This window comes from Micromys minutus (genome assembly GCF_963924665.1).
Source record: "Micromys minutus genome assembly, chromosome: 21".
Lineage (NCBI taxonomy): Eukaryota > Metazoa > Chordata > Mammalia > Rodentia > Muridae > Micromys > Micromys minutus.
Genome location: NC_137956.1, coordinates 11,668,530 through 11,677,018, shown reverse-complemented (window position 1 = coordinate 11,677,018; position 8,489 = coordinate 11,668,530).

Here is an 8,489-nt window from a genome sequence, read left to right as displayed (position 1 = left end):
AGGTCCCGGGATGAGAGTTCTGAAAAAACGACCACCAAATCTAACAACTCCTAGGTGTGGGTTCTGGTTTCACGGAAGACTAGCAAGATGCAGCTGGGACAGGAGACAGTGCGTTTGACTCAGATGAGTAAGGTCTGGTCTAGTTAGTGCTTTCCAGGTGTGACGTTGAGTCCCTAGTTAGCGCCCCTCTAGAGGGATGGATTCTATCAACCTGTCTCCCAGCCTATCACTTAGATTCACCTGATTGGTCATGTCAGCTGTGAGTCTTGAGGACCAGAAGCTCAAGGTCACCCAGGGAACTGATTAAAAGTTTTTACAAATGTAGGTACACTCTGCATTGACAAAGAAGGTAAAGCTAGAGAGGCAAGGTACAGCAGCCTGTGTTCTAATAAGCTCTTCAGAAGACGCTGAAACGGACACAAGTCCAGAATCATGCCTAGAAAATCACCTTTACAAGCATGTACCTGACTAGACATTTTCTCATTAGCCAGAGCCTGGGCCAGAGGTCTGCAAAGTCCTTTCTGGTGGTGCCAGTTGTCCCAGAGTTCCTGGAGGTCCAGGAGTTCCCGGAGGTCCAGGAGGTACATTTAAGGAGGAAGAGGGCTGTTCGGAACCCCATCAGATGTCCTTTGCCATAACTTCAACATAGGGACAGCCTTGCCTGTGGAAAAGCCGGCTTGACCTGGATGCCAAGTTTCAGATCTCTGTGTGCCAAGACAGATAGGCAGGGGTGGGGTTTTTACCAGTGTTCTTAACTGTGTTGTGGTTTTCATTCTTACAATGTCCAGCTTTTAATACAGGGTTTTAAGAATTTTTTTTAATAAAATGTTCGGATGGAATAAAGGACCATGTGTTTGACTTACATGAAGAAAATATAGCCTGTTGGCTTGTTTGATTTACTGGTCTCTCTTGTGGATTTTTAGAGTTGCCTTTCTAAAACACAAATGCTCTCTATCAGGTAAGATGAAGAGGTTAAACAGGTCTTCACATAGTCCTTTGGAATCCTGTGGAGTTTAGGGTTATGTGTGAGAGTTTTGTTTGTTTGTTTGTTTTTCTGGAGGAGTCAGTCCCTCCTGCCCACTGTGGGAGACCAGGTCCTTACCTGGGCCTGCATCAGAGCAGAGGGTCATGGAGGATGCTGGGAAAGGGGAGAGGAGCCACTGGCATCAGGGTAATTGTGAGGGAAATACCACATGTGAGTTGTGTAGCTTAGGGCTCACTGCTGGCTCTGGCAGGAGTGGTGGGTGAAGATTCAGCCTGAGCCTTTTAGAAGCTGGGTTAGACTGGGGTGAAGAATTTAAATGAAGACACTTGTGGAACTTGTGGGGATTTTCCTCCACCTCCAAATAGAACTGATCGTCTGGGTAGAAAAACCTAGGCATGTTTGGTTGTTTTGTTTGGTATGTTTGCTTGTTTGGATTTTGATTTGTGGCTGGGGCTGTTAATGGAGTATGGAGGGGGCTAAGGGAATATTGCTTCAGACAAAGCAGCCGAGCAATGTAGCATCTGACAGTCCAGGCACAAATGGAGATAACCTATGGCTTCAAGTCCCAATGACATCAAGAGGGGCAAAATCCAGAGGCTAGGTGGGGTGAGCAGTCTTGACAGGTGCTGAGACCAGAGTACAATGATGGAAGACGGGGTGATTGTGTTCAAATATCCTCTTCTCTCTCTCTGTGGTCTGGAGGTACTTTTGTGGGACCTAGCATTTAGAGTAAAATATGCCTAGTAATTAGAGATCTAGTTTAGCTTCATAATTAATAAGCATATATAAAATGTGTACTAGGGCTCTTGTTATAAGCCAGTCTGGTATGACGTTTACTCTCCTGATTCTAGGCTCTCCCGCTGGTACTTTGTATAGGCACCACAGTGGCTTGCTGGCTTGCTTTTTCTTTGTTTTCCAGACAGGGTTTCTCTCTGTACCATTGGCTCTCCTGGACTTTGCTCTGTAGACCAGGCTGGCCTCATTCTCATAGAGATCCTTCTGCCTCTGCCTCCTGAGTGTGGGGATTAAAGGTGTGCTCCACCACTGCCTGGCCAATGGCTGGCTTTTTATGTCTGAGATAGAGGCTTACTCATTTAACTTTAAGTAAAAATTAAATCATGAACTCTTGACACTGTCTTCAGAGATAAAAATCTTAGTTCATGGCTACAGTTCCTGCCTCTGGATGGAAGAGGACAGAAGACTTTGATCTCTCAACCAGCCTGGGCTACTCTTGGAGGATCCTGCTTTCAAATACAAAACAAAATGGTGAAGTAGTTGTGAGCAGTAGTTAGATATAGATGTGCATACTCATCCACATATGTTGCCACACGTGGGTGAGCAAAGTCTAGGCATTGGAAAGTGAACAAGAGGGGTGTATTGGAGAGTTTGGAGCGAGAGAAAAGAAAACTAATATAATTTTATTATAATCTCAAAAATAGTAGAAAAAATTTTGTAGCTGGAAGATTTCAGAGTGGTTTTGGGAACATGGGAGCTTACTTTTCTGATTTTCCACGTTCTGAACGATCTCCATGAGACTGGTTCTCTGATCACTTCCTTGGTCTTCAGAAGTAGACACTGTACACCTTCTACCTTCTCTGCTGCCAACTGCAGTGAGTGACAAAACAAAGCTCAGCCTTAGGATCTTGTTTTATCACAGTGAACACAGAGTAGGTTATAACAATTTTTATTAAAGCCAGGTGCAAAACTCAATGCTGCAACTTTTTATTTCCTCATTATCTTTAAATCAGAGATGGAACCTATTGAAAGGTCTTTTAGGTTTTCACAGGAAGGTAATGGGTTTCATTAGGTTGTCTTCAAGCAGGTGTGTATCACACATACAAGTGTACATGCATCTTGTCACCCAACACTCTCTCCTCGTCAGCTAAGGGAAGCCCTTTCCTTCCCGGCTTGGCTTGGCAGTCCTGCTCCCCTCTTACCTATATCCCATTACATATTCCCTCCTTGCACCCCCAATCTCTTCCTCTGTTAATGACCTGGACTTTGACTTCCAATGACTTTTAAAATTTGACAAAGTATTTGCTTTGGATTGTATTTGTGACTAATAAATATTTATCTAGACTCCTTTTTGGTGGAATCCTGCCTAGAGAGACTCTTCCAGAACTCTAAGCACTCCCTTGAGCCATGACCTGTTGACTTGCACTCTAGGAACCCAGGGGCTGAGATCCCTGCAGTCTGTGGACTCGCCCAACTCCTCTCTGTCCCTGTACCTCACACTCACAAAGCATCCTAACCGTACCTTCCTGGGGCTTGTGTGACTCGGTGCACACATTTACACTCCACACCAGCAGGGTCAGCAGCTCCACTTCAGCCCTGAAGCACTGGGCTCAGAGATAAGGGAGTGAACAAAAGTTAGTGACACCTTGAGACGGTGAACTCAGAGTTCCAGGCTGTCCATGTACAGTTATGAACTGTGGCAGCCTGAGGACTGAACCAGCTGAACTGACGCACAGCAAAGCTAATCCTGCGCCATGCTGGCTGTTCTTTTCATTTGGTTCTGTGGTACAGGCATTTGAAGTTACAGCCTCAGACAGTTTTATCACTAGGCTATATCCCCACTCTCTTTCAACCTTAGCTTATTATTGTTGTTGTTATTATTATTATTGTTGTTGTTGTTATTGTGTATGTGTCTGTGTGTTTGCATTTATGTTGCTTGTATACACCGGTTCTCATAGAGGCAGAAGAGGGCATTAGTTCTCCTGGAGCTGGAATTATAGCCAGTTGGGAGCCTCCTGGGAACCAACCTCTTATTCTCCTCTGGAGCAGCAATCTCTCTGCCTCTCATTTACAATCATTTATTTATGTATGTTTGCTCTGGGGGCAGGATTTTGCTGGGCATTTGTGTTGTCCTGAAACTCTTTCTGTAGAACAGATTGGCCTTGAATTGTCTTCTGCTTCCCCAGTGCTGAGATCACAGGCATGTGCCCCTGTTGTGCAGCAGTTTCCTTCCATCTGGAGAGATCGCTCAGCAGAGAATGGCACTTGTCCTAGCAGAGGGCTTAGGTTCATTTTCCAGCGTCCACATGGTGTAACCTCAGTTTCAGTATCTGAAGCCTGCCTCTGACCTCTGTGTGCACCAGACACATGCTAGTGTTCATGCATACATGCAGGAAAACCACTGGTTTTGAAGTAGTTTCATATGAATTAAAAAAAGAAGAAAGGAAGAAAACGAAAGAAAGAATGAATGAAAGGGAAAGAATGAAAAAAAGGCAGAAGTCTTGGATCTGAAATAAGAAATAAATATAAACCAAGAAAGTAAATTCATTAGGAAGATTCAAATACTGATTGCACATAATGCTGGGAAATCATATGTTGAGGGAGAAACAGCATTAATTTAGGTTATTTTGCATACACACACATGTTATATATGTATATATATAACATATACATATGTAACATACAAAGATCACATATAAAGCACATAGATATTCATATATATACATACATATACATACATACATACATACATACATATATATATATATATATATATATATATATATTTAATCAAGTCACCCGGAAATAACAAGGAGGGCCTGGTATGGCCCAGCTGGTGACTCTTCAGTGTTCAGTCATAGGGTCCTTTGAGAGACAAAATACGAGGGTCAGAGGTAAGGACACTCATGTTTAAAATGGGAAAGTCTTACACAAGCTATTTCTTATGTTAAAAGTTTATTAAAGGAGTGTATCCATTGTGGGGGCGCCCTTCTTAGAAATGATGGGAAGAGGGGTTTGGGAGCAATATTTGGGATGTAAATAATGAAAATACTAAGTAACATAAAGAAGTAAATCCATGTTTGTGTTTAGGGGAGAAAGAGGACAAAGAGAGCAGAGACTATCATATAATGGGACAATGTCAGCAGGAGGCTATTCACACAATGTTGCACAAAGGAAACAGAAGGGCCATTGCAAGAGCACTTCAGGTGGAGCACATGGTGGCCTTGGGACTAATAACTCCTGTCTATTCAAGGGGAAAGCCAGTAACCAAAACTTTAACTCCTTGAAAGCCAGGTCTCCCCCCCCCCAACTGGCCTCAACAAGTCCACTCCTTAGCACCGACACAGAAGTAGGTTGATTTTTGTCCTTTCACTGGAGCCTCTGAGAAAGCCTACTCTCAGCAAGGCCCAAGATATATTCCAAAACACGACTGACATTCTTCAAAAGCATACGCTTTTTTAAAAAATTTTTTCTTTGCACAACCTCTTAAGGAACTAAGAGAAACAGACTCAAAATGGTATGATGAAGGGGTCTGGGTGTCTACATTAACTTTCACACTGAGGAATAGCATCTGGAGATTCTATAGCTTTGAACTTGTTTGTCTTTTCCATTGTGGGACTCTACTCCCAAGCTCTGGGGAGCATGCCAGAACCAGCTACACCACCAAGGGGCTCTCCCAGTCCCGTCAAATTTTCTAGAACCCAAGTAATTTTAAAGAACCCATTTGAAGGACACATTTCGTTTTTATTGAAGATAAAGTCCAGGAGTTGCACCCAAGAACTTTGACATTTGTTAGTTTGGTGGGAGGCACATGACAAATCACCCACTGTGTTTCTAGACCTACAAACTGGGACACATCTCTATCCCTAAAGTGGAATTGGTCACATGATCATTGTGGCCTCTCTGTGCTGCACACCTGGCCTGCCATGGGAACTTGGAACCAAGCACAATGCATCGCTGTGGCCGAGGCTGAGCTGGTGACGTGTGTGTCACCCTGAAAGGCAGTATAGCTAGGTTGTCATCTGTGTTTTGCAAAGGGCCCTTGAGGAGTGAAGAGAAATTAGCAGTGTGCATCAAGATAAAAAGAGGCCAGCCCTGCTCACTGTAGGGTAGTCAGGCATGTGACACGCATCCCTGAGGCCAGCCAGATCATTAAGTAATGATTAATAACCAAGACCCATGAACCAAAGCTTGTATCTAAAATCTCAAATCAGCATGTGGGTGTGTGAGTTATGACCTTGTTTGGGGTTAAGAGCTCTGTGTCTGAACTTTGGAGGAAGGTTCAGTAACTCTTACTAGCTTTGAAATGCCATTTCTAATGGTGACAAAGCAACTTTCTCTCAGAATAAACATCAGGGACTCACAGGCTGCACTGAGACCTGTAGCAGACTGGAGATTGTATATCCCGATAAAGTTAAATGTGAGTTTTGAAATTCCTTTCTGCCATTGTGAGTTTTTTAAAATCAAAAGAGGACAAAGATTAGGATGGTATATTATTGTTGGATTTTAATATTTTAACATGCTTCATCAGACAAAATAAGCAGAGAACCATGTGACCAGTACTCCAATTTAGCCTTGAATTTGAGTCAATGCATTAATTCTGTAAATGAAGGCTCATTAAAAAAAAAAAAACAAAAAAAAAAAAACAAAAAAAAAAAAAAAACCATCTCTCAAGTTTAGAACTTTAAACTCTCACTTTGTTAGGACAGCTGAAGGTTCTGTGGGTTGACTCTGGTAAGAAAGGTCCTACTATTTAATACTCTCACACTGATTTTTTTTCTTCCTTTCCTATTGCTTGACTTCATGTGTGTGTGTATTTCTGTGTTTGTGTGTGTGTGAAAGAGAGAGAGAAAGACAGAGAGAGACAGACAAAGACACAGAGAGAGGGAGGGAGGGAGGGAGAGGATGATGATGAGTTTCTATAGAATTGTTTATAGAAGCATGGGTGAGGGTAATTTATAGGATAGAGGAACCTTATTAGGGACTATGTTAGAGGATTTAGAATTTCAGGAGGGGGTGGGGATTCATGAGTCCCTCCTTCTGATTTGTCACCTTTCTAGTCTATCATGACACTCTGAATCTTGGACTCTATGGGTGTCTATGGGAGGAGCTGTTCGCTATTGGTCCCCACACCCTGGGTAAGAATTGTCATCTTATCAAAGTAGCTGCACACTCCTCTGGAGCTGCAGTTGGGAGCTGAGTGGAGAAGAGGCCAGGACTCTCACAGGTCAGTACTCTCTTGTATAACCTGGGTAACCTGTTCTCCAGTCTGTGTCACTGGAAGATAGTTCTTCAGTGTTTCCTTTAGTTAGCATGCACTGATTGTATAAAATAACTGCGTTTATTATGTAATTTTCACTCCTCTATATAATAGACTTTGAATATATTCAATGCCCATTACCATTGATTTACCTGCATTTGGTTCTGGTTTGTATGAATTGTTTTGAGTGAACATCCAGTAGGAACCTATTTCCCCTCCTCTATTCCTTCTTCCAGTCCTTCTCCTCCCCCTCCATCCCCCTCCTTCCCATTTCTCCTTTCCTTTTCTCCTGTCCTTTATTCTTCCCTTCCTCTGCTCCTCTCCTCCTTTCCCGCTCCTCTTTCTTCTCCTTCTGCTTCTCTGTCCCTCCTTCCTGCTCCTCCTTCAGTGTCACTGAGCCAAATGGTGGAGTTTGCAAGGGAATCTGAGTGCATGGGACTTAGGACAGTAAGCAGTGGGCCGGGCTGTCCTCTCAGTCAAAATGTAGAACAATAATGTCCTTTTCTGGAAGTGCACTTGACAGTCCCACAGAGAACTTGCTGATTCCTTTCACCCAGGAACTTAAATTCACCCCAGACTCTCTCCCCAGGTCACATTCCCAGGTTGGTTTTCTAGATTCTTTATTCTCTCTGTTTTGATAATTCTGTCTAAAGACTAGCAGGTTTCATACTTAGGATTTCTTGCTTTAGGACTGGTTTATTATTTAAATACCCAACATAACCTGTGTGTTTAATTGTGAGTCTAAGAAAGCAAGTGGGGAAAAAGTGTGACTATTGAACTATATTGGGAAATGGGGAGCATTTATGTGACTTGGAGCCGTCTGAGACAACACACTGAACTAAGGAATAGGTTGGGATCCTGAAGAGCTCATCAGGTGAAGAACTGTACTTCCCAGCAGCTCCACAGTTACTGTGATCAATAAGGCCTGTGGGAATAGAGTTGGCACTAAATCACTCTTGTGTGCCACCGTTACACAAGTACAGGTCTTTCACCACAAAGTGTCACACACCCAAGTCACAGGTATTACAAAAGAAAGTGGGGGGAAAATCACATGGTGCAGATCTTAAAATGGAACTTACCACAGAGGTCTCACCATCTTCAAAGACAGTTCCCCACTGGTTCTCAGCTATGGTAATATCAAGCAGGGAGAAGGCAGCTGTGCTAGCCCTTGGCAAAGTCTTCCCATTCTTCCTAGACAGCCAGGTCTGAGCAGTGGGGGAAGGGGGTAGGCACAGGTAGAGGTGGGGCAGGGAGCAATGGGCTCATTTCCCTCAGCACAAGATGACAGCAAGAGCTTGATGGGAGGGTGGAGCTGGTGGGAAGAGGGGAAGTGGAGCTGAGGGGAAGAGACTCCAGGCCCTGCCCTCAGTCAGAGACTCACTGCTGCAAGAGGAAGAGGAGGAGAAATGGCATTTTCACAGCCAGGGTGACACAGAGCCAATGGAAGGTTCTGAACTGAGGACTCCAGGGGTCAAAGACCTGGGGAGGGACTGTGGGGGAGGGACTGTA